Below are 27,521 nucleotides of genomic sequence, written 5' to 3'. Positions count from 1 at the left end.
CAACTATTTCATTCAAAATGTGTTTTACATAAAAAGGCTGTATTTGTTGAAAAATAATTATTTTGATAATTAAACTTTCTATTATTTTATTTCTTTAGTTAAGAACTGGTGTATTTCTGATATCCTCCACTTATGAGAATTTTTTATGCTTCTTTCACACATGGATAATAGTTCAGTTATAGCAAATTCTTACATATTCTCTTTCCCCTGTAAAATACCTATGTATTATTTTCTGGAATTTTAACTTACCAAGAAGAAGCAGATCTTAACATTTGTTTCTCTAGTAATTTTGTTAATACACTGAATACTGCCTATGTTAAATTTTACCTTTTTTATTTGAGGATTAGAGTTTGAATGATTATACTATACATGTGTGCATTCTCAAAGACTTCATTTTCAGTATCAATTCTACATTTCTTTTTATCCTACTATATCATTTCTCATTTCCTCACTGTCTCTACAACAGGAAACTAATCAGGCATTCAATTATGCCACAAAATTGCCACTGGCCAACACAAAAAAATTTACATTTTTATTTTAGTTTACTATGTTTTTTTTTTTAAACAGCCAGAGTTTTTAAGATTTTATTATTTATGAGAGAGAGAGAGAGCGCGCAAGCGAGCGCACATGCAAGGGAAGGGGCAGTGGGAGAGGGACAAGCAGGCTCTGAGCTGAACTCCTGACATGCGGCACTGAGCCTGACTCATGGCTGACCTCACAACCCTGAGATCGTGACCTGAGCTAAAACCAAGAGTTGGATGCTTAACCAACCAAGCTACCTAGGTGTCCCTGCCATACTCTTGTCCGCATGCCCTTTACATTATCATCAGTGGTACTCTTTTGTCATCCTGTCATAGACCTCAAAGCCCAGTCAACCACACTGATGGACACTGGAAGGGCATGGTGGTATGTAACATCCTGTGTTGTAGAGCTAAGGGCAGCCCTTCGTGGATCACACATTTAACAACTGTGACTTTATATATATTCTCTGGTCAAAGTAGCAGATAATCAGCCAATAGCCATAGTGAGCAAGACTGAATTACCTTCCCACATATTTCCAGGATAATGGCAGTTTTGTTTGAGGAGAAAGGGAGTATGAACCAGTACACATCACCAGTTCAGTTTTCCAATTCATCCTCATTAACTCTCACTCTTCTGAAAGGTGACAGAACACAGAGCCTAAAAGAATGGACTCTGTAATCAGGATGAATGATTGATGTCGACTTCATTCTACAAAGAACTTGAGGCAAGTTTGACAAGGGGAATAACCATTTCATTTGGTTTCTGTACAGAAAAGATGTCGCTCTGTAGATTAAAACAATAATACCTGTCATACAGAAAACCCACAGGAGTGTTAGCTGACATTATTATTTAGTAAAAATCCCCCCAAACAATCCGATTATTCATTCAATATAAGCATCACTGTCACAATTTTCAGTTTGCTTTAATATGTATGTCTCTCTTCATAGTTATGAGAGACTTCCAGGATAGCTCACCAGGCAAGCTTCTAAACCAGAATTCAGAGGACACCTGGTTACAGTAAAGATGCCAGCTATCCTTTTATTTACGTTTCATTAAGAAAAGACAACCCTTTTCACGTGCTTGTTTTAATAGGATTTGCAAGACAGTTGTCATTTTATGCCCTCGATTAGAGTATAAGTAACTTGAAGGCAGACATTAGCACAGAAGTCCTCACAAAGATTTTGTGTCCTCTGATGTAGCCTGCCACCTCACGGTTTCAATGAATGAAGCACTAGAGTAATAAGTAATTAAAAGACAGAATCCATTTAACTACTAAAGGATCTACTTTCCCATCTCTTTACCTAACCAGATTTAATCTGAAACTGATGAAACACAGATTACGGGGAAATAGAATGAACTTGAATAAACTTGCTTAACTTCGGTAGAATCTGAAAGTAAAAATAGCAAACATATGGATTTCATTTCTCTTAAAATACACAAGGATTAAAATTAAAAGGAATAAAGTGCTTGGCAAACATGTTTTTTAATTCAACAGATGGATCGTTTTTCTACTTTTGCTGATAAAAGAAATTAACATAATGAAAATGTGCATTCCGCCTTAATTTTTGCATTTTCTTGCACTTTCGTGAAAGAACTTCAAGTCCCTTCTGGCCTCTTCAGGTGTTTCGACAATAAAAATTTTTTTTTTTCTTGGCAAACAAGGCAATAGAACATATCCAAGTATGTATTTTATTAGATTATAGAGATCTCCTAACTTAAACACGTTAATGATTGTGACATTCTAGCACTGATATTTCAACTGACACACCTATAAGTCGCCAACAAATTAGATATATACATAGATCATATTTCAAAAGCTACTTAATCATCTTTTACTGAAATCATTATATTTACTATTGGGATTGTGTTAAAATGACAAAATTATTCTAAAATTTCATTATCTGCTCTAAGAATATTATTCTTGATGTTTCTACAGTAGTTGTCTATAAGGTAATTAAAATTCTATGAAAATTGAAGCTTTTGAACTACAAATGTCTGCAAATGTTTTGAAAATTCTCAAGAACCTTACAAGATGTATTTTTCAGCTTAGTTTTCATATTCTATTTCAAGATAATTATATTTTGTTTTCTAGATTCCTTCTGTCCACCATCAGAATAAGCATACTTCTTCATATAGGATCCAAATATATACAATTTTTGTCTATCATACCTCAGTAAATTTGGAAAAGTAAAATAGACTCCCGTTAAAAACTTTGAATGACCCCATTTTCAAGTTATGTTGAATTAATCTAGTAATTATTGACCACTGGATAATGTGTGCTCAACTATGAGACATAGCTCACATGTATTCATGATATAAACCTATCTTCATGATTCTTTTCAATATTCCATGTTTAAACTCACAAAAAATTAAAGACAAGTAAACTTTTATGCATACAAAATAGGCAAGGATTTAAACAAAATGATTACAGTGAACATTAACAATGATACACAGAACAAATAACCATTGATGGTGGGAATTTTGTATAGTGCAATCTATGTTGGAAGTCAATTAAGCAATACTTATTAATAGCTTAAGACACTTCAGAATTTAGTCAGTAATTTGGGTAAGGATACATTTAGCATCAGTGATAGTGTAAAATGCCTGGAATTATTTAAATGTCCCAAATATTACAATGGTTACATTATACTACAGTTCTATGATAGTATTGAAAAGTAATGTTTCGGGGCGCCTGGGTGGCTCAGTGGTTTAAGCTTCTGCCTTCAGCTCAGGTCATGATCTCAGGGTCCTGGGATCGAGCCCCGTGTCTGGCTCTCTGCTCAGCAGGGAGCCTGATTCGCCCTTTCTCTGCCTACTTGTGATCTCTCTCTCTGTGAAATAAATAAATAAAATCTTAAAAAAAAAAAAAAAAAAAGTAATGTTTCATGCCTAAGAAGAACGTTAAGTGGTTTTAGGGTGGGGTTTTTTTGCTTTTTGGGGGGGAGGGTTAGGGGTTTTATTTTTTTTATTTTTTATTAACATATAATGTATTATTAGCCCCAGGGGTTCAGATCTGTGACTCATTAGGCTTACACACTTCACAGCACTCACTATAGCACATACCCTCCACAATGTCCATAACGTTAAATGTTTTCTATTCTTGAACTATTAATTTAGCTAAAAGTTTACCTTAACTATAAAGATGTATAGGCAAAGACTTACATAAAATGGCATTATACCATTAGGCAAAATTGCCAAAGGTGAGTTTTTTAGCTACATGTATGTGGGCCTCCTGAATAATATACAACCTGGTGATTAAAATCCTGCTCCTGAAAATACTTAACACCAGAAAAAAAGATAGGGTTTGCAAAAATAAATAAATAAAAAGAAATTCAAGGAGCAAGACAGCAGCTGCAATATTATTCAAATCTTGTATGTATGATGCATAATTACATAATGCTCACAAAAAAGAAATGCAAATAAAAATACCAAATATACATACTAGAAGCAAAAGAATTTACGGCCTGACTGCATTTTTCTTCTTAATATGTATAGTTTTCAAATTTTTAACAATGACTGTTAATTTTATTATGAAAGAATATTATGGCATAGAAAAGCATTTAGATTAATTGCTAACAGCACTATGCACATTCATGTATTTGATAAAAATTACATGAAATATATTTTTGTCACATATTAAATTGGATGTAAATTATTAATAGAAAACCTATTTCCTTCACTGTTTCTACATTTAGTAACTGGAAGTCTTCTGTAACAAATGTTTGTCCCTTTTCTCCCATTTTTACAATTATCATCATCAATATGGACTCATGGGTTTTAAATCTTATTTGGGGACTTATAATCTATTACTTTTACAATTTATTTGAACATATCCTTTTAACATGCCCTGATTCTTTGTTTTGCTTTTAGCACTTATTTATTTTCTACTACTTTGAGATGTCCTCGGTTCATTTTTGTGTTTTCTTGCTCCAACCCAAGAAACAGTTATTCCTCCAAGAAGCATGGTTCCTTTCATTGTAGAATGATATCTGCAAACCAAGATTTTGGCTTTTTAACAGTATCAGAGCACCAGTATTTCTAGGAACACCACAGTTATAACTTATGCAGGCAAGGTACACAGACAAAAGCTAACATGTGGTCAAATATTTAACATATTCCAAAAATATCATTGTGGTAATTTTCACATACGTCTACAAGTCTTTGATACCCCTTGCCTCGAGAGGTTGGAGTTTAACCACTACCACCCTCTCAAGTATGCGCTGGATTTAGCTACTTCCTTCTAGTCACTACAGTATATAAAGGAAAAGATAGTAACTTTACACTGGAGAATCCTGGCAGACACTTCCTTAACTGAACAGCCAAGGTTGACATGACCCAAAGTAAATCATATTAATATCACCCCAATGGATGAGTTAAGAGTACCTCAATTGTATTCTATAGCACCAGATTAATCATGAGAAATAACAGTTAAACCCAAATCAAGGGATGCTGGAGAAAAGTATCTAACCATCAGATATCAAGTGTCAAGGACATGAAAGACAAGAAAGAAAACGAGCTCTCATAGATCAGAAAAGACAGAGACATGAAGACTCAATACACTGTAATATCTCGAATTGGATCTTGGAAGAGAAAAAGGTCATTCGTAGAAAAATCAGTGGTATCCAAGTAACATCAAGTAGTTTTGTTAAAAGTATCACAGCAGGGTTACCTTTGTAGTTTTGATAAATGGACCATAGTTATAGAAGATGAAACCATTACATAAGTTATATGAGGGGCACGATGTACACAGGTACATAGTACTATGTACTATCTTTGTGATTCTTATATAAACCAAACTTTTGAAATCAAGTGTAAATTGCAAACAGAGGACGTGTTTCCATAATGTCTGAGTTTTGGTTAACATGGTGCCATGCTAAGCAAGAATTATTCCTTTGTTTCTTCCCTTATCACAACGTCTAGAACCAAGTGGGTTATGAATAAATGGAACCTTCAGTCATTAGTAGTAATATTTTAGAGTAATAAAATACAACATTAAAAATCTAAGTTGAAGTTTTATTCTATTGAACATTGTAACAGGAAAGAGGAATCTGTATATAATATCATAGGCAGTACGGAAAGATTGAAAACTTCTGAACAGACTGACCATAATTCTGGGTACCCAAATGGATAATCATACATGTGATGTTATCCAAGGAAATGATCTTCAATTTATTTTTGCAGCCCAACTTATAGGCAAAGAGACTAAATACTGTTTTATAGGAAGAGACGTCTTGCTGTAACACTGAATCATCCATCCTGTATGTCTCTAGGACCAGAGTCATGCCTTTATTGCTCTTTTATCCCTATGATGACTAGTTCAGTACTCTTTACATTGAAGGCTTTCAATAAGCCCTTGCTGACTGAGTGCTTTTCATGATTTTTAGCCTCTCTCTGATTTATTGCGCTCCATCGAGCCAACAATGAAGAAGAGATGAAAAAATTGATGCAGCTTTTATGAGAGCTGTTCAGTTAGTTGTTCAACTATATTTTATTTTATTTTTTTTCAACTATATTTTAAAAGGGAATGTGCATCTGTCACAGAATAGAAGAAAGGAGAAAATATTTTTCGTTTTAAGAGCCTGTGTCCATTTGACTGATTCTAGTCAAATGCAAGAGGTTCAGAATGATTCGGACTTGAAATGTCAGGCTTTCCAAGTATTTCTGTGTAAAACCATCAAGTGCAACCATTTATCCTGCCTCAAAGAATTATGAAACTTTATCAGTGCTCTTGAGAAGCCTTCAGTGGTAGTGCTCTGAGACACTGGTTCTATAAACCCGACTAAATACATAACACTTGCAACACTTTAGCTTTTAGCACTATGTTTAAAATAAAGGTGGAATAACCTACATTTAAGAAAGCTTTTATTAAGTTTTTCATTAAGCCAAATGACTCTGCTCATTCTTCTAACTCTCCTGCAGGTGGGACATTGAATTTTCTCATGACTGTACAAAATATTTACCAATGGATAATATATATTGGCTTCAGAAAAGAAATGGGATTTTTTTTAAAAAATGACCTTGACATATCAAAAACAGTATTAAAAACCCAACAGGTGGCTCTGACTCTTTATAATATAATTTATAATTCGGGCATGCCTGAAATCCAAATTTAAACGAACAGAACCCAAAATTTTGATGCACGTATACTAAATAGTACACAAAAAAAATTTTGTAGAAAAAAATCTCAAAATCTTAAAAGATGTGATGTGGTTAAGCAGATGTTTGGAAGCTAGTAACTTCCAGAGAAGTACATTTTCTAAGAGGAAAGTGAAACATTAACACATTGGAACATTTCAATGAAATACACATATTTAAATTGGAAAGATAAGGGATTTCAAGCACATTAGAGGCATCGGTGCAGAACCATGGGCAATTCAGTTCTACTTCCCTAACAGTATTTGAATCTTGGAGGATCAGACTGGTTTGTACGGTCGTGTTTAGAGCAGACTCCTCCCACCTCATCTGTTCTCTGTCTTCACCGTAGCACTCTACCTCCCAGGAAGAAAATCCTTTTGCATTTGGAAAATCCCAGTATTTTAACTGTTTTCATATTCTACTCAAGGATCTAATCCAGACATTTTTGCCACGAAGACAATGATGCCAATAAAGAGATGATCGTGCCTCACGCCTGTCTTCTTTACGCCGTGTAAACAATGAAGAGGGGGCTGGAAAAAGCTCAGATAATGTAATCTGCTTGGATATATTCCTTATATGTAAACCCAGGCAGAATCAAAAGGTAGTGTATGTATCTTACATTCAGAAACCTCATACCACTTACACTCAAACAGTTTTATAGTCTGGTCAACAAAAAAAGGTTTATCAAAATGGACATACTGATCAGTAGCAAAGACAGAACCTTTCTGAATTAGCTCATCTGTATTTTTTTAACAACCAGACATAGCACAAGAATGTAGGAAAAAATGAAACCCAGTGAGTTTGGGTAGTGTAACTCATTCACTAGCACTGTTGTACTTTGTGTAGCATAATTCAATAAGGTAATGACTGTACAGAGGGGAGTCACTCCAGGGCAGCTAGCAGCTTTGAAGGAGCTAAAGTGAAGTCATGGTAGCAGGGTTGTGTAAGGTTCAATAATTGACATGGGGCATTTAAATGATACTAGTTCAAATTAACAGACAAGGTAACATTCCCCTTGAGTGCTTCAGCCTCTCCAAGTAGCCATACGATAAAAAGATAGCTTTCACGTGTACTATCAAGTAGTTGATAGCTACACAGAAGTTGTTTTAAAGATACAGCACCATAATAGCTATATTTTTAAAATATACTGGGTAAAAAAAAAAAAAAAAAAAGATTAAAAATATACTGGGTAAAATCTTCCATGAACCCATAGAATTTAGCCCATCAGTTGGTAGCCGTGAAGGCTTGATGGGTTTTATTGGTATAGACCTCGAACCTGGAACATAGAATACACTTCATGTACACACTCTGAATTAATCATTTTTTTCTTGAACTATACCACACACTGAACCAATCTAACTTCTACATAAACCATTTAATAGGCTTATCCTCCCTGGAGGTCTCTAGCATATTCAGTAAGTGAACCCATTCTGGTCCACTCAAGTTGTCACACTTTCAACATAAACACATCGCTACCAAACCAAAGCATGGACTTTCAGGACAAAGTGTCTACATTTTACCTCCTGTCAAAAGCTCACCACAGATTTGGACCGTATATTAATGAGCAGTGCCCCGTCTGCTGGGTGGGAAAACAGAAATGGTAGAAGGGCTATAAAATATGGTTTTAAAAAATGTTTCATGCCTCAAATTTCTGTCACAGCCATTGTTCACAAATATCACTTTTTTTTTTTTTTTTTAATGACAGCTCGAGGGGTAATAGTAAGATTGGTAGGGGGCATGCTTCAGTCCCTGTTGGTTTAGCAAAAAATAGGAATTATGTTGAATGTGTATTTCTATTAGCTATTCCGAAAAGGAATTCATGAGAAACACAGTAGTGGAAAGACATTATGAACTGAAGTTATAGATGTTTTAGTTGGTGAACTATTGTACTTGGAAGAATAGGTTATAAGCCACTTGACAAAAAAGAGCAACTAGACTATAAAACTGAGCAAATAAAGCATTTAAAAAAAAAAGGTCAGAGTGAAGTAAGTAATGAAAGGCTTTTAGTACCAAGACATTGACTAGAGTCCATTAAGAAGTGGAAATGAGATTGGAGGTGTATCTGTAGGGCTGGTCGTGTATAGTATTCCAACTTGGTATGTAATTCTACAGTCATGAAAAATCAAAGGCAGATGAACACAATTTTAAGGGAAAAAAAAGGTATGATCAGCAATGTAGAAATACATAAGAATCAGTGATAATCTTTGCTGAAAACAAGGAACTTTCAAGCTGTACGTTCTGCCACAGGTGATGAGTAGTCCTGATTCACAGATGTGGATTTATAGGCACAGTAAAAGCACGTATGAAATGTATTCATGACAAATGAGAAAGATCAATTTCTATACATAAGTGAAAAACACACAGCTTAATTATGGGCAGTATGTGCCTTGCAAAATGCCTGTATGACCAGAGAGGAGAGTGAGAAGTGAAGAAATAAGCAGTAAAGCTAAAAATAGCGTTAGAGATTAAAGTAACATAATTCAAAGGCAACATGACAAGCAATGACAGTCATTTTAATTACCAAACAGCACCAAGTAAGCAACAGCACGGACTTTCAAGGTTCTGTGTCTGTCTGGCAATGCATAAATCATCCCAAAGTCTACTTCTGATCTGCTGACTGAGATCCATATGAATAAATAAGGACCACTTACATAGCTTCACTTTAAGTATTAAATCTACACACTATAGAGCCAACTGCCAAGGCAAAGGGTCACACCAGTAGGTGATGTGATATGGGAAGTTTTAACCTTAATCTATACTCTGCGTACCAGAAAAACACACAACCTGAATACAGCAGAGATACTGCTGTTGCAAACACAGCCTCAAAACAACTCTTGCGGCTCATATTTCCATCAATACTGCTGCTTCTAAGTCCATCCTCTATTCAAAGCATAATTAATTATTAATATTAATATTAATTAAAGCATAATTAATCGTAATTTTATTCTAATCACCCTAACTGCTGAATAGAAGTCCACTATTTTCTGCATGAGCTCTCATTGGCAGTGCCATCTGACACACGCGCCCTCTGCATGGTCTACAAAGGATTTCTGGACGACAGAGCCTGAAGGCAGCCAAGTTCCTCGGTTGTCCTAGTGGGACACGATAATCTCAAATACATTAGGAAGGAAGAGGTACAGTGAACACTGTCCACTCCTGGGAAAAGTTTACTTTGTATACAGTTCAGTTAGACCAAGTGAGGGAGGGGGTCTGAAGGCCATAAATGTTCATATGATGGAGCCTAAGGATACAGTCATGGAGTCCAAAGAGGTGCCTATAAGAATCATTGCCAACACGGGGCACCTGGGTGACTCAGTGGGTTAAGCCTCTGCCTTCGGCTCAGGTCATGATCTCAGAGTCCTGGGATCGAGCCCCACATCGGGCTCTCTGCTCAGCAGGGAGCCTGCTACCTCCTCTCTCTCTTTGCCTGCCTCTCTGCCTACTTGTGATCTGTCAAATAAATAAATAAAATCTTTAAAAAAAAAGTTAAAAAGATTTTAAAAATAAAATAAAAAATAATCATTACCAACATAAAACTTGTAACTAGTGTCTTTTGACTGCTATCCACAGTAGCTCACATGTACATGTGCAACTATCCTCTATCAGAGTAAGCCTGAGCATGCATTATCAATGACCAACTCTTCCAGTACTTCACAGCATTGGACAGGGAAGGAAACCAATCATTTACAAAGTACCTACTATGTGGTTGGTGGGCAGTATATAATCTGCTAGGTACATGAGATCTCCTCTCATCTTCAACAGTGGTCAAGATAGACAGCAGCCAATTTACCAAGACAACAAGCTATAGGAAGCTAAGTTGCCCAGTGGTATATGCCAAGAAATGATCCAGTCCAGGTTAAATCTAGTCCTTTCAGTCCTGGTCCTGTGTTCCTTATGGTATCGATGCTCACTCAACAAAAGCCTGATTCCCCACCTGAGCTTATCATCCATCACTTATACACCTCCAACCCCGAATGCTAGAAACAACGTGCACAATTGCACAGTATTCTTGAAGGCAATAAGGAGAAACATGCCCCACAACTAAATATGGTAACAATGGTTGTGATTATGATTCTTCAACATCTTGGTTGAGTTTATAACTGTCAATTAAGAAATCTGAAAAGGGCCATTTTCTAAAATTTCAAATATAAAGTAAGACAGTCAAATGTTAAGTCTTCTGTATCCTGAATAGACAGGTCATTAGATCCATACAGAGTACCTAATCTCCTGGGATAAGTAGAATATTCTTTTTGAATTTTCAGAACTTAAGAGAAACCACAAGGGAAGCTGAACAACTATTAGCAGAGATACTTAATAGACAACTACAGGCAAGAAAGTCAGCAAAGAATGGAAGGTACCCCAGTGCAATACATCCCTTAAGAGTGAATGTAAGAGGAGCACCTGGGTGGCTCAGTCATTAACCATCTGACTTTGGCTCAGGTCATGATCCCAGGGTCCTGGGATCGAGCCCCACATCGGGCTCCCTGCTCAGCGGGGAGCCTGCTTCTCCCTCTGCCTCTACCTGTTGTTCTGCCTACTTGTGCTATCTGTCAGATAAATAAATAAAATATTTTTTAAAAAATTAAAAAAAAAAAAGAGAGTGAATGTAAGATAAAAGCTTTAGACCCACAGGGATCAGCAAGGCCAGACTTGACACCACAAAAGGACACTGATTATTACAAGAATGTGTAATTTACAAGGAGATTCTGAATGTAGATCTCTACTTTGGTGATTTTGGTGCCCAGGCTAATAAAACTTCCATGTAATATATGTATTTCAAGAAAAGGTAATCATAACTTCAAGAAAAATGGCACATAATTTCATGTAAGAAACTAAATTACCAAGCCAGAAGGCTTGGTTTGGAAGTAAAAATTAATGTACTAAAAATGGTTTGTAAACTTACTATAGGTCTTTGATTAAAGCAACAGCAAGACTGGGGGGGGGGGGGCGGGTAAGCAAGGTAAGGTGTCTGCAACATCCTCAGAGCTTTAGAACTACTCTGAAAATGTCCCTGAGCTGTGCACTTAAAATTGTCCAAATTCAATGACAATATAAAATTACATGGAAAATAAATAGATTCCTTGCAATGAGTAAGGTTTGAGACAGTAATTTACTTATATAGTTTACTATGCAGGCATATAAAGTAATATGATTTATAAAAATACTTTTCTGGAAAATGCATTGTTGATACAGTGTATAATAATAAAATAGCTTGAAAATAAATTTAGTATTTAAATTCTATTTATCAGAAATATGAAAAATATTGTACATTTTTACTGAGGAGATGGCACTATTAGCAACTAGGACTTTTTGTCTTTTGTTTTTGTTCTCCCACTTATGGTGGTAGTGATGAATTTTCCTAGAACTCTGGGGAAGTTGATCTCCTAGACAATTCTCCTGAATCTGTTAAAGGCAGACCTTAGTCATGGAACAAAGCAGTATGACCCATAATCTTGGTTGCGTTAGATCAGTTCTGAAAATACACCTAGTAAACTAGCTCTGCAGTTGAGAATCCTCATTTTGAGATCCAGAACTTAGTTTAATAGCTGATTGCCTTAGACAAAAATGATTAATTATACAGTTAAAAATGGTTTCACAAATCTTATTTTGTACTTCTCTAAAATTAAACATGGACATTATGTAAATATTTCTGCAGACAACTAATTGCCTTGATAATTGCAAGTTGTCAAATAGAGTTTTGTTCCGTGAAATTTTGACTTTGAAAAGCATATATTCCCTTCCCTATCTCCAGTAACTCCTTGAGTCTCTGTCCACAAAGACTTGATATATACAATCCTTCTCCATGTAGGATGACTCGAGCCTTCTGCTCGTTATAGTTCTTTAGAGCTCATCTCACTGGAATGATGTATACTATAGTTATGTACACTGTGTTTTTTTTTCTCTGTCTGCAAAAACAAGAAAGTTGACCTCCTACAAAAGAAATACCTTCCCCATAGGCTTATGGAGCTCAGAATTTTATGATTATTAATCTGTCTCTGTGGTTAAAGTAGAAGACATTTGTCCATCTTCAGATTGAGAGGGAAAATACAGACACCAAACACACTGAGTGCCTAGAAGTGAAGGAAAAACATCATCCAGGTTGGAACCACTGGTTTTGAAGGACCCACTTTATTTTGCAGGTGAAGTACCTAGGAAGGCAAATAAATCACTCAGTGTCACACAGCTAATATGAAGTACAGATATGTGTATGAGTACATGAGTACATGAGTACACACCTTGACCTCTACTTTTAGACCACAGCTCATTCTGTTATTCTATCTAGGAACTGGCAATATCAATGACCTGCTGCCTGATGTGTAATTAATATCAACTACAACCTACAAATCATTTCCACTGTGTTACTTGTGCAGAAAAATACCAGTGGGAGGGGCAGTATCATCACCAAAATGCTTATGATTTTCCTGTGCATCCCAATTGAAGACACTCCTATGTAGCTGGTCTTCCTGGTGAAAGCAAGGCTGTAGCCCTTCCCCAGTGGGAACTGCAGCCATTTACCAGAATCACTGTACTCTGGAGCAAGGGAAATGCCCAAATCTTTCAAGGCTGCACAATGCAGTTGACAGCAATGCTAGATGTGGCAGGCAGAAAATTCTAGGACATCCAAGACTCCTGTCTTGTATAATCCCCTATCCATGAGTATGGACAGGACTGGAAATATGAATTTCACTCTCATAGTTGAAAAAATCTTAGATATAATTAAGTTTTCCAAATCAATTAATCATTAGGGTAATCATCCACAATGAGGTGTCCCAATCAGGTAAGCCCCTAAAGGACTAGGTCCTTCCGTGGGGAAAAAAAAAATTTTTTTTGAAAGAAATAAAATTTTGATAGTTTTGAAGGAATAAATTGCCATTTCATGAGAGGGCCCACAGAGGACATGCACCAAAAACTGAAGAGTCCTCCAGGAGCAGACAGTAGTCTCCAGCTGACAGCAAGAACATTGACCTGTTGTATATCCATTAGAGTATGGATTCTGTCAATAACAAGTGAACCTGGAAGACAACACCTCCAACCTTAGAGAAGACAACCCCAACCAATGCTTTGATTTCAGCTCTGTGAAACTCTGCACAGAGGAAGTAGTCATGCCATGTCTGATTTCTAACCCAGACAGTGATAAAATAGAGTGTGCTTTTTAAGCCACTAAGTTCATGAACGTTTGGTACACAGCAATAGAAAACCAGTACAAAACCAAAAGAAGCCATAGTGGTGGTCTCCTGGGTAGAGTAGGGTCTGATGGTGGTCAGATAAATGGAATAGTAGCCTAAGTCTCTATTGCTATTGGTCCAATGGGTCCAAATGAACTACATGTCCCAAATGGTTGATTAGGATGGATATACATGGCAGTTGTCATAACGTCCAGTTGATACACTGACATGGAGTCAACATGGCAAGAGTCAACATGGCAAGAAGGACCCAGTAGAACCCCTGGAATCTGTAACTCTTCTTTACTGCCTGATTAGTAAATCAGGAGAAACCCTTCATCTCAGGTGGGTATGAAAAGCTTAGCAGCATCCTCAGACTTAAATCATACAAGTGATGTGATTACCAACGTATCACCTTTGAATTGACTTTTATGTTCCCCTCCTCAACCAAATGGGCAGTAGAGGATGATAGGAGACTAGAAAAAATCTTAAAAGCTTAAGGAAATCCTTAACACAGCTGCTATGATCCAAGGGGAATATATCCTGAAAGCAACTACCACAACCTCTGGAACTCAGTACGTGGCTACTGAACCAACGCATAAAGTCTTTTCAATCCTCAAAGAGCACGGAAATGGCAGCTGTACATATACAGTCTTGCCTCAGTATTATGTTAACTGTTCTCCCCAAAATATAGTCTGTGAAGATTTGAGATCTTATTCCACGTATATGGTAAGCAGACCAGAATATAGTAGTAAGCGCTACAGAAGGTGGAAATGAGGACAGATATTCATAATCCTTTCATACTGGTGAAGTTTTGAGGGGTTCAGTGATCCAGAACATTCCAGGACAGCACTCCCAACACAAAAAGGTAAGTTAGTACACCATGAACCCCTTACTACAGAATAAAAGTTCCAGAACTTGATGGGCCCCTTAAAGGTGACATATGTCACTCTTGTAAATACTGTGGACTCATTTATGAACTCAAAAGGCTCTTGGTTTCAAGTGGGGCCCAGAGCAAGAGACATGGTCAGGTCCAGACAATGCTGCCAAATCCGTACCACCAGAACTGCATGACATGGGGAAGTCAATGCTACTGTAAGTATCTACTCTAAGTAGCAGCTGAAGATGCAGGAGAAGTGCCTGGCAAGCCCCACGGGAGAGTCACAGTACAGATCCCACAAGTTCTGGGGCAAGGCCATACACTTTGCAGCAGAGAAATTATACCTTCAGTAAACAGCTCCCAGTAGGCCACTAGACCCCAATAATCAGTGAGCATCTGACCATGGAACATCAGTACAACAAAGTCAGAGCTACCCGTCATGAGGGGAGTATCCTCAGATCTCCAAGTTGTAAGAGCAGTGAGCCCAAATCCTCCATGTAACGGAAATGCGACGTCAGTGATTAAGCCAAAGTGGACCCAAGCATCTCAAGTAATTTTGTGCACAGGATTCAGAGACTCCATGCCTCCTAACTGTTGGATCGACATCTCCTTCTCAAGATATAGCATGAAAGAGGTTCCCTGTGAACAGCATACAAAGGGGAGGAAAGATCCAGATCTGATGGTCAGCTTCATGTGCGTGTGCTGGAAGCAAGGTTGTTCAGTAGCGTTGCTACTCCAGACCCCCTTAGAGGTGGCATTAAAGATAACTGTGAGGGAAAATCCTCCCCGTGGATAAGGCCTCGTGCTGCACTGCTGTATACACTAAGCTGTCTTTAGAAAGACGCTAAATTAGCCTAAGGTAAGGTTATACATGAAGTCCTAGATAGGGGCAAAGGTCTTGACTCTTGGGTCTTGGTTCTTAATATACCAAGATTAATACGGTAAACAAGGAGACTTGGGCAACAAATATGTGACTGGGCATTTGAAATTAACTATAAAATGGGGGAATGCTTGGGTCTCAGGTCCATGTTCACCAGAAAGCGTCTTGCATAGCAACCTAGCTGACAAGATCATTCGTCTGGCACTTGGAGCCAGCCCGTCCCCAGCCGCCCCAGTACTTGTGTGGTGGGCTGGGACAGAGACTATCTATGTATGCACATAATGACACAGGCTCCTTCTCACCAAGGTTGTGCTGTTAATGCGCACTCTGGAGACTTCACCTGTCATCAGCACAGACTGCACCAGTGGTAGTACTTAAGTATCATGAATACCCAGGATTGTTCCTACCTAATGGGGCAAGGAGTCTAAACCCTGGGGAAGTTCCTGGGGCGAACTTTGGTGCTTCCATGCCTGTTGACCCAAGTGAATGGGAGATCACAGCATTCAGGCCCCGACAGAAGATCAAGACCTCCCAAGATGGAATTCTGTTCCTCAACTGCCATTAGCAAGTGGACATGTTGGCCAAGAGTGATGTAAAAGGGAGATCAGTATTAATTACTGCCCTTGAAGTAGATGCAGTCATGGGGACTCAAATTTGTTCCACTTACTAGCTATAGGAAATCTTTTAAAGATTTTATTTATTTATTTGAAAGAAAGGGAGAGAGAGAGAGAGAGTATGATTCATGTGCCCCTAAGCCTTTTTAAAATCTTTCTAAGAAACTCTGTCTGATTACGCCACACAGAGCTGGTGACCAAAAAGACGGGTCTGAGCAGCACCAAGGGCAGACACAACACAGAAAAGATGCTTTTGTTGCCCCTTGTTCCTTTTGTCCGGCTCTCATTTCAGAGATGCCAGATTTGGCAATTTCATGCAAACTGACCCTCGGACTGGCAGCATTCCACCTCGATTGCCTTTCCAAATGCCTTTAGTCTTCTGCCATAATGTCTTCTTCTGAGTCCAAGGTTCTGAGTGACAGGCCCCAGGGAAGTGCATTACAGAAGTTAAGAGTAGTCACGGTACCTCCACCAATGAAGGATGGGAGTTGCTAATAAGGCTGTAGCCTACGGACAAATCTGGGAATCACTCTATTTCTCAGATGTCCCTGCAGAATTCAATCCTGGTGCCTGCAGCAATGACACTGATAACACACCACGGTCTGTCCATGTGTCCATTTCGCTCAGCTTCCTCACTCCTACTTGTTGAAGTCCCAAGCATGCTACCCCAATCTCAGACTCACTTTCAGAGATGCAACGGAGATACCCACATTTCTGTAAATCTCCTAGACATCAGAAATGATTCATACACACTTATTTATAATACTGGCATTATTGGACGGGTGCTGGATTAGTGTGCACTATGTATGCACATTAGCATATGTAAATAAGATTATTCCTGTATGAGCTGGGGTTTAATTAACAGATTAAATTTTATACTGAAATACATCTGTCCATTAAAAGTCTTAAAGTATACAATTATCCATCTGCTGAGCTGACATTTTTCAGCCTGACATTTAATATTGTCACAAACAGGCAAACAGTTCTACTGAGCCTTGCCTCGTGTTTCAAGGGAAGTGTCTCCAGGCAGAAACTTTTTAATTAAAGTTTGATTTAATGAAAATTATGATTCACAAAAACAACTGCTTCAAGCAATATCAAATATCGAGACTGGAAAATAAATCCGTAAAGTTGTAATCTGAGAGCTTTCCATCACCTCTAAGTTTGTGTAACAGCCAAGCACGAGAGTCAGACCTCTGCCATTACCCATTTTGTTGTGTTTATGACCTTATATCATTTGTAAACAAGCCACTTCCCTTTTTGGAACTGAGGGGTGCTTTTCATTCTTGCTATATTGTTTTCAATTTAAGATTCCCCACTGTGACTTGCACACAGTAATAATAAAGGGAATACTGGCTAACATTTTGTGAGCTCACAATATTACATTAGCTGATATTTCACACCTATGTTCCCATATGTCATTTTCATATCATCTCTTTATGAAATACAGTTATCATCCCACTTTCTAAATGAAGAAATCCTCATACAGGGATATAAAATAAACATACCCAATAGCATACCCGGTGGTAAAAAGGATAAGCCACCCAACATTCTAACTCTTAACTATCCATTCCTAATAACTAGACAATTATGGCTAAAAAACATTACGAAGATATTTTGGGGAGGTGATTCTTCAAAACTCAAGATTTTAGAAAGTATAGTTGTATCTATGCATTTTTTCCACTCTCCCATATTTTTCCTTGCCAAACTAGTTTATAACCTTCATGATTAATATTGGCAGAATTTTTACTTCTAATTTATAAGAACAATTTCTCCATTATACTACCCTGATGTACCATGGCATACCTTTATGCCTCAAATATTCTTTAAAAATAGACTTCATTTTCACTCTAAATCAAGAAAGTTATTAAATATATAGGTCAAAACAACAATCCTCATGACATCACTCAATAAAATTCCCTAAACTGACACCATATTTTAACTGCCAACTCATATTCCATCAAACCTATCCATATTTAAGATCATAAATATTACTATGCTTTTTTAACCAAGTTCTTTTGATAAAAATTATGCTCTTTTGGCTATAGGTAAGTAATAGACTATAGGTCTTTTCTATTTATTTAGAGAAATATTCCAGGAGGAAATCAGGTTCTCCTGAAATTATTAGAAACAATTAAGAAAAATAATTTAAGGAGTTTAAAAATTGCTTGAAGAATGAAGGAACTGATTTGTGAGGAAACATCTTAGAAGCTGGGTAAGCAGCTATCTGAAGAGAGATAAAAGTAATGCTAGAGCTGAAAGCCATAAACACCATTAAGAGAATGGTTTGTCATCTGTGGCTCTCCTGCTGTATCTAGGCAAAGTGCCAAAAACACTGTCCCCCAACTTTTGAGGTTTTATAACCTGCTGACCTAGAGGGGCAACCCCCTAACAAAAGGAGTGGACAACCTTGATAGTTATGTAAAGGTACCAACCTTCTAGGAATACACTTCAACTTTTTGAGATTCTCTATGACTCATTCTTACCTACTGACCGCAGCTTCGACAGAACTAGCTCCGTTAGAAGGCTTCCCGTAAGCAGGAAATAAGTCAGCTTATACCACCGCTAATTTTAATGTGCGACAACACTTTCACCCGATTCCCAGAGGAAGGACATCAGTGGAGCCAAGTCAACTCCCCGCTACAGTCAGCAGGGCTCGGAGAGGGGGACGGAAGTGTGGGTCAGACAGCAGGGAAGAGCAAACCAAACATGCTGTAGAAAATATAGCACCTAACCTAGAACCAACATCAAACACCCGGAAATCCAGACACATCTGTCAAACATACAAAGACAGACAAGGACAAAACAAACAGAATGAAAACTACAAGAAACCATTATTTGTTTTCCTTAGGGGGTAACTAAGACAAAACAAACTGTTTACATTTACCGAGGAATCTAACGATTCAAAAGAGAAAAATTGAAACACTATATACAAATTAATAAAAGAGAAATGAAGATGTATTTAAACGCCCCATGCCTTAACCATATTCCGTAACAGTTCTTTTGAAATTTGAAGAAACTTAATCCCAGGCCCAGAGCTGGAACACTATTAAGGTAGGGGTGTCTGTGGGAGTCAGGGAAATTTAGGGGAGAAAAAAATTTACCTTTAGAATTTTTTTTTTTTTTTCAAAAAAATCACCAAGGATAATCACTACTCATTTTGTGTTCTCATCTTTCTTAATATACTAACCACGTCAAAGTGTATTTACAAATCTGTTTAAGTCATAAATCCAATTTTAACTAATTTCTATTTTAGATAATTACATCAAAAAGAAATGAGATGGGAGGCATTGCTTGTAGTGGTGGAACTGTGGAGTATCTTGAACGAGACGCCAGGTGACTAACCTACACAGGTGTTTAAATGGCACATGACACACACAAAGGCATGCATGTGAGTACAAGTAAAACTGAGGAAACCTGAGTATGGCACATAGATTATATCAGTGTCAGGACACCCTGGTTGTGATACTACCTTCTATTTTCGCAAATATAGAAGGAAATGTGGAGGAAGCTTGGCAAAATATACAAGGGATCTTGAATTATTTCTTGCTCCTGCATGTGGGATCTATAATTATCTCAACAAAAGTAACAATGAAAGAAGACATACAAGAATGACGACAAAAGATTTCTTCATAATATGTCAAAAAATGGGAATTGATATTATCAATTATATGTATATATATTCATATCACAGGACACTATAATATACTATAATACACTATATACTAATAATGTGTAAGACATGTTTAAATCATGAAACCTTTATATTGAACAACTAAAGCCTGTCAGAAAAGGGAAACTTGTATTTTAATGTATAGGATTTTCTTTCCACAGACAAAACTAATCTATGGTGACAGAAAGCATAACAATGGTTGCTTTTTGGAGGAGCAAAGATCCATTAAGAAGGGCAATGTGGAAATTTTCCAGATTGATGGCAATAGTCTAGGTTTTGACAAGAATGTGAAATAGATATGCACATTTGACAAAACTTACCTGCCTATACTTAAAATATTAAGATTTCACTGTACGTAAAAAACGAAATTAAAAAAAAAAAAGTACAGCAGTTAAGACAGTTAAGACAAATTAAAAAATAATTTTTTTCATTTGAATTGTGATGGTCTATTTTCTGAATTATCCTCCTAACTTGATACCCCACTTTTACTCACAGCATATTTCAGATGCCTTTATGTGGTGAAAAACTATGGTGGCAGGAAGAGAACTAAAGCATCCTTCTTAAGACCATGACCCCGAAAAATCTCATTAAACCCTTTCTTATATGTAAACAATTATTTCAGTTTGTCACCTCGTCTGTGGATTGGGCTTGACAACTGAAGTTCAACTCACAAGAATAGACACTGTTCTTGATGTGATCATTACAGAAAGGTTTATATGGTCACTGGAGAGAGGATCTAGGATATGTTCCTTTGATTCATAATCATTCTTCCTTTTTTGGTTTCCCCATTATATATTATGTTTAACCTTACAAATATAAGTGTCACTTTTCTGGAAGGAAGCTGGTGGCAAGGTCATAAGACTGCTGGATGGATTTAATGTGAGCCTCTAGGAAATATGCAAACCCCGTGTGCTTAACAATCTTCACCTTGAACAAATTGCTTGTTACATACAGATAACTCCAAGTAGAATCTCTGGCTGTTAAATGTGTATTATCCCAGTGGACTATTTTATATATTAGAATTCTCTGAGCATAAGTTTCAGAAATTTAAAGGAATTTAAAATGACAACTCATAACATTTTATAAAAAGTATGTTTGATAAAAATAAATATAAATTCTAGGGTGCCTGGGTGGCTCAGTGGGTTGAGACTCTGCCTTCGGCTCAGGTCATGATCCCAGGGTCCTGGGATCGAGCCCCGCATCATCGGGCTCTCTGCTCAGTGGAGAGCCTGCTTCCCCCTCTGTCTCTGCCTGCCTCTCTGCCTACTTGAGATCTCTGTCTCTGTCAAATAAATAAATAAAATCTTTAAAAATAAATAAATACAAATTCTAATGTAATTATTCAATGTTAACTACTATTTACAGTAATAATTATTGACTTTTTAGAATCATGTAGGACAAAGGAAAAACTGTGGATTGTGTGTTACTGAGAAAAATGTCTGGTGAAGATATTACATCAGTAACATCCTCAATGGAAGTGCTTCAATTCCACAAACACACCTACGAGTGTTTACCCCATTAAATTTACCACTCTTATTGTATTTTCTGTTCTTTGACACAAAAGTTTCAAAGGTATTTTTCCCCAAAGGTATTTTTGATTCATCTTTCACATCAAATTTTCTGTGGACATACAATTTTCTGCATGAAAACTTTAGCCATCTTTAAATCCTGTATACAGAGAAGTTGAGCATGAAAGATTCATTGGAGAAATCACAGGTGTATTGTTATATACTAGTTATGATGATTTTGAAAATGTCACCATCATTTCTATTGTAAGCATCCTCTTATTTTAGGATGATTGCTTTCCATACAAAGCATGGACCGAGAACTCAAAATCCTCAAACAAGAAGGGAGATTTTCCTTAAAACTTGCTGAACATCTTAACTCCTTTATATAGTTATGTAATTTGTATGAATCTATCCTTAACATCCTCACCTACTTAACATTTTGGCAAAAGAAATTATGAATATGTATATGTGACATAATATAGACTTGTCTGAGAGGTTTAGAAGCCCTTTGCAGAAGGCTCCCCACTAAATGAAGTCCTCGTCACACAGGTTAGACCACAGTAGAAAGGAAGGGAAACTTGAGAGCAAGCCTCTGAGACAACCAGGACCTGCCTACAAGCAAAGTACCAACGACATGCAGCTGATTTTGTGGCAACACAGTCCACCTTCCCAGAGTAAATCATTTCATCATTTTCCTCTGTTTGGGGCTAGAGAAAGCCTTGTACTTAACCCTGAATTAACAGTTCCAACAGGTGATATTTTGCAGAGTAGCATAATACCTGCAAACCATTCAAAAGAGAGCAAGATTGCCAAGGACCCATGCCCAGAAAGTCACTCGAATCATGATTTAGTTGGTTCTGTAAACAAACATCTATACACGTGTGGAAAGGGTTTCCATTTCCACACAAAGACAGCAGGTAGGGAACAGAGCCTGGGCACCAAGATGAGGAGAGGAGTTCTTATCAGGAGCTGTGCGCCCTCACAAAGACACTGGGCCCCTCTCCACCTGTTTTCTATTAGTACGGGGAAGTGAATTCCTGCTAGCCAACTTAGAGGTCTACTGCTGTGTAAGTCCAACAACAGATACAGAAGTATATTTTCTAGATTGTCAATTTCACAGAAATATTTTAACTGCCCTGGGTGACTGAAATGTTCAAGACCACTTCTATTTATTTTTCTTTTGTGTCATTCCTCCCATTTTCTCATCTGTGAGGGGAAAGGGAAGTCCATGATCTCCTGCAGCTCTTAACTTCTAGGATATTAAGTGACATGCTGGTAAAGAGAAACTTTCAGGGAGGAAGAAGCCTAGAATCTCTTCCTCTTTTATATCAAAAAATAGAAGGAACAGGTTGAACAACTTACGTAGTAATAAAAATGTTTTTTTATCTTATCCATATATATTCAGACTGTATTGATACAATCATTTAAATATAAAGTTACAGCCTAATTTGAGGCTTTAGAGCCCAACTCAGAGGACAATGGCAGTGACCAGGAGCTGGGGGTGGGGAATTGGAAAGATGTTGTTTAAGGGTACACCTTGCAACCAGGAGATGAGGAAGTTCCAGGACTTAACATGCAACATGGTGCTTATCATCAACAATACGTCCTTCTATACCCCAAAGCTGCTAAGAGACTTAATTGTTCTCACTACAACAAAAAAATAATTATGTGAGGTGACAGCGGTATGAGCTAATGCTATGGGGACATCATATTACAGAGTATAAATATATCAAAATAATGCATTATACACCTTAAACTAACCGTGTTAAACATCAACTGTATCTCAAAAAATGTGATGGTCAAATGACTTTCATGCCCAAACCCCAAATTCCAACATCCTCCTCTCCAGTAAAAAGTATTCTTGGGAACAAAAGCATAAATTACCTTCAGGGGATTACAAAAAATAAAGTCATAAAAATCATAACACCTTAAGGAGTATTGAGATTTCAAAATTTCCTTCAAAGTTATTTCTAGTTACCTCTTAAAATAATTATGCTGACTTTTAGGTCACATTCTGAGAGAGAGAACATTTCAGGCATACACAACAGCAAAAACATATTTGCACCAAATGGCACAACACAGCATACAAAATTATATACACAAACACACACAGGCACAGGATGTCTTTGCTTGGCTCGGCTCTAAGGTGCTTGGTTTCAGCTATGATGGTTTAAGTAAATAACACCATCACCCCTGCAATAGTTCAAATTTCAGTTACCACATTAATTATGAGTCCTTGTACTAATTATCAACTTAGCTGCTAGCTCTTCTGTCTACAAACACTTAGTAAATAGCAGATCATGATGATGTACATAATAGTTCATCATACTCAGTGCCCTATCACAACTATTTCAAAGTTGGCTGGCAACTCATCACCATGCATCTGTCGCTCAGTTCACACACAGACAGTAAAGCGTGTAGTTGTGTTGCCTCTTTGTCTCCCAGTCACCTAAGTAACATTTCCACAAAACTGAACAATTCAAAGAGGAATCAGCTGATAAAGGCAGAAGTGCACTAAAGAAACAAGCAATAACATTAGGAGTTCGAATGAAATGTAAGTGGAGACGCAGAGGGAGTGGACCTTGAGAAATGGTCACGGCTGCTGGTTCTGAGGCTCTGGATACAGACCACAGAAATTCAGTGAAGGTGAACTCACAGACATAAATGAGGACAGGATGAAGATGTCCCAAAGGAAGAGAAGTGGATAGAAATGTCATAGTCAAGGACCTCAGCAGTGTTCTACAACATTGAAGGCACAAAGGGTAAAATGTTGAAAACTGATCCCAACTCAGAAAGGAGCATGTCAAGTAGGCACAGAAGAGAAACTTGCTCCATTCATAAGTTATATAGTAAGGAAAACATACGTACTATTCAAAATTATTCTTGGTAGACCACTTAAAAACAATTGGCTGTCCCATTCAACCCTAAATGCAGCAATCAAATATATCCCTCCCATAGCAATCCTGATTCTGAGGTAGGCAAACACACAGGATACACAGAAAACATATGTAGGACCCAGAAGATTTCATCTACTCTGTGTGAAGAGCTGGAGGTCACTACTCACTGTAGTTTGTTGTTAAAATAAAAGCAAAAACAAAAACACGTTAATTCTCAGTTTCCAATGTGTTAAACTACAGTGAACTAAAAAGATGCTTTCCTATTTATCATTTTCCTGTACATTTATAAATAACAGTATGGGAGCATTTCTTGTTTAGACTAAAGTTTGTAAAGGTCATGGAAACATCATAAACTTTACGTTGCAGCTTACACGCTAATTTTCATGGTTCCAGAGTGCCACTCGAAGCAATGTACGCGCGTGGGCATGCATGCACGTGGTCTGGGGGGCAGTGATGCGGGGAGGTGTATTCAAGAATAATGAAAACCCTGAAGGAAGAAGATTGGATCAAGAATATTTTGACACACAGAAATATTCCTACCAATTTTGTTCCAATTTACTAATTTCCATAGAACTTGGTGCTCTCGCGTAGACAAAGCCATAAGTAATATGTGTTTCTTCTATAAAGTTCACGTTTCTGCTGTCCCATCCTTCAAGGTGACATCTTCACCACCAAAGATGGATTTAACCAGAAGCTTATTTTCCGCTCTCCATATGGCTGACTTAATGCCGCTCTAGCTATTACAAGGCACATTAGTTTCTTGCCAGGATGTTTTTATCATGGAAGTAGGCTTGAGGCCTATCACACTCCATGATTTTAATGTTAAATACCTTTCTCTGCCTTTAAAAAAAAAAATCTCTTTTCTTCAGCTTCATTTTTTTCTTACGGTCCTATCTTTTGCAGTAGAGTGTGTTATTTTTATACTTTCTATCTTCAATCAAAAACATTGCTGGGGTGTTTTCCTTTAACACGTCTATTCTATAGGATGATGTTTTAATTCTGTGAAATCTGCAAGCCCTAACAATTTTGGCATACCTTCTACATTTAAAATAAGTACTGTGTTAATATGTAGAAGCAGGTTGACAGTCTTTTGCATTGAGAAACTTATCTTCTTCATCCCACTGAAAGTTTTCCCAAAGCAACTTTTTTTTATGGGTTTTGCTTCTTAAATTTTATTTGTGTCTTTTACCTTTTGTTTACAAAACAGTGACACTTCAATTTATCATCAATTACACATTGTCATTAAAGCATTGGTCCTAGATAACCTCCATTTTTAAATAAAAAGCTTCTAATGTCATCTACTACTTAATTATATATAAATCCTGCAACGTACCCTATATGAGGGAAATCCACTTATTTTATAAAGCTACTGTTGTTCCTCGTTTGTGCTAGCGTTAAAACAAGATAAATGAAAGTAAGATACTGCTCAGAGTTATTATGATTTTATGAACAACCTATAAGGAAACGAAAATTGTGATACATAACTCAGTTCAACTAAAGGTGGTCATCTAAATTGTTCTGGGCACATTTGAGGCTAAGTTTTCAACCTTAGACAGAAACACCAACTCTATCTATAACTCTTCCTGAAACCTATTATCAAATGAGAAAAAATTTCCTAGCAGACTCTCTTATGACAGGGCTTTGACACTTGAATCAACTAATAATTGTAGCTGTTTCACATAAAAGGTCAGTTTTGACAAATGGCCTCTCGCACATGGTAAAAACTCTCTTTCACTGTCAGGCTAAGGTTTTATTCAGTAAATGCAGTTATACAATCAAAACTACCTTTGGATGGACCACAGTAGATGCATAGGGCATTTGGAAGAAAGCATAAAGCTACATTTTGCCTTAAATTATCTTCCTAAACACAAAAAGAAACACAACTTTGTGTAAGAAGACAAGAGTAACAGAGTTATATGAACAAGTCACTAGAACTATATAACAATTAGCCCCTGAAAGACCTGGTACAATGGGGCAGAGTGTTTATTACATGGTAAATAATGTAACAAGCAAATGATGTCTCAAAGGGTGACCTTCATAAAAGTTTGGTTCAATGGGTAAGTTCACATGCGTGAATTTTTTCATTTATGGACAAGAAATGAACTTTGTGTGTGCATATGTATGTGTGTGTGTGTGTGTGTGTGTGTATATATATATATATATATATATATATATATATTCTTCTCTAGTTCCTGAATAATTCTAACAATTCATTGTTAATTTTTAGAAAATTATCTTTGTCATTAGAATTAGTAGAAGTACATTTAGGAGTTATTATGCAACAATGTGGTAACATGTCTTAGACAAGAATTTTTGTTTTGTCCCATAGAAGAGAAGCTAAGTCATCATTTAATTCTCTGAGAAGTAGGAGTAGGTATTCTATGACCAAGAATCAATCCCTCCAATTAAGTATTGCCTTGAATGCCTACTGTTTGCTTTGCACGGTTGCACTGTATAGGGAGCGGGAAAGAAAAATAATGCTGCCACGTGCTAGTCAGTAAGATAAACATGTAGTATTACACTAAAGGTTAAACAATTATGCCAAACAATTCAACAATTTCAAGGAGAAGGAGGAGGAGAAGGTGGAGTCCATCCAGCCAAGGGTCTATCTGGCATCACGATTTACTATCACTAGAACAGTTAAGAAGAGTGCTTGCTGAGAACTATGATAAAGACAGAGATAAAATTTAGGACAATGGATAGACTTCTGGAGACACAGAGGAAAGAAAAGTGGAGGGAGGAAGAAGAAATATGGGTTGGGGGTGAGGGGAGCACAAGAACCTGAGGGGAAGAGGGAGGGATGTGGAGGACTGATAAGCAAAATATAAAATTAAGATAGGCCTAGAAAACCAGACGAGTACGTAGAGAAAAGAGTAGATATTTGCTGTGTTTGTTGCTCTTGTTTTAAGAAGGCCGTGATAATATGAAATGTTGTTTTAGGCCTTCTCACCTAGCAACAAAGTGCTAAAACCATGGCTTTATTTTTTGTCAGACTGTGATTTTAGGTAAGCCTTAGAATGGATGAATGACTATCCCCAGTGAAAGTAAACATTTGACAACTCAAAATACTTAGAGCAGACATCTAGGGAGAACTCAAGACTCATGATAAAAAAAAATAATAATAATAATAAGCATTGTGATAGCAACGGTCATTAAGATGGATTATCAAGAAGAAGGACTGAAGATAAAATCTCAAATGCTATAGCTAAATCCAGTAAATAAGAGATTAAAAATATATATATATTAAGG

Source organism: Martes martes (genome assembly GCF_963455335.1).
Source record: "Martes martes genome assembly, chromosome: 2".
In the NCBI taxonomy this organism is placed as follows: Eukaryota; Metazoa; Chordata; class Mammalia; order Carnivora; family Mustelidae; genus Martes; species Martes martes.
The sequence above is the reverse complement of the archived record's forward strand: the minus strand, read 5'-3'. Positions refer to the sequence as shown.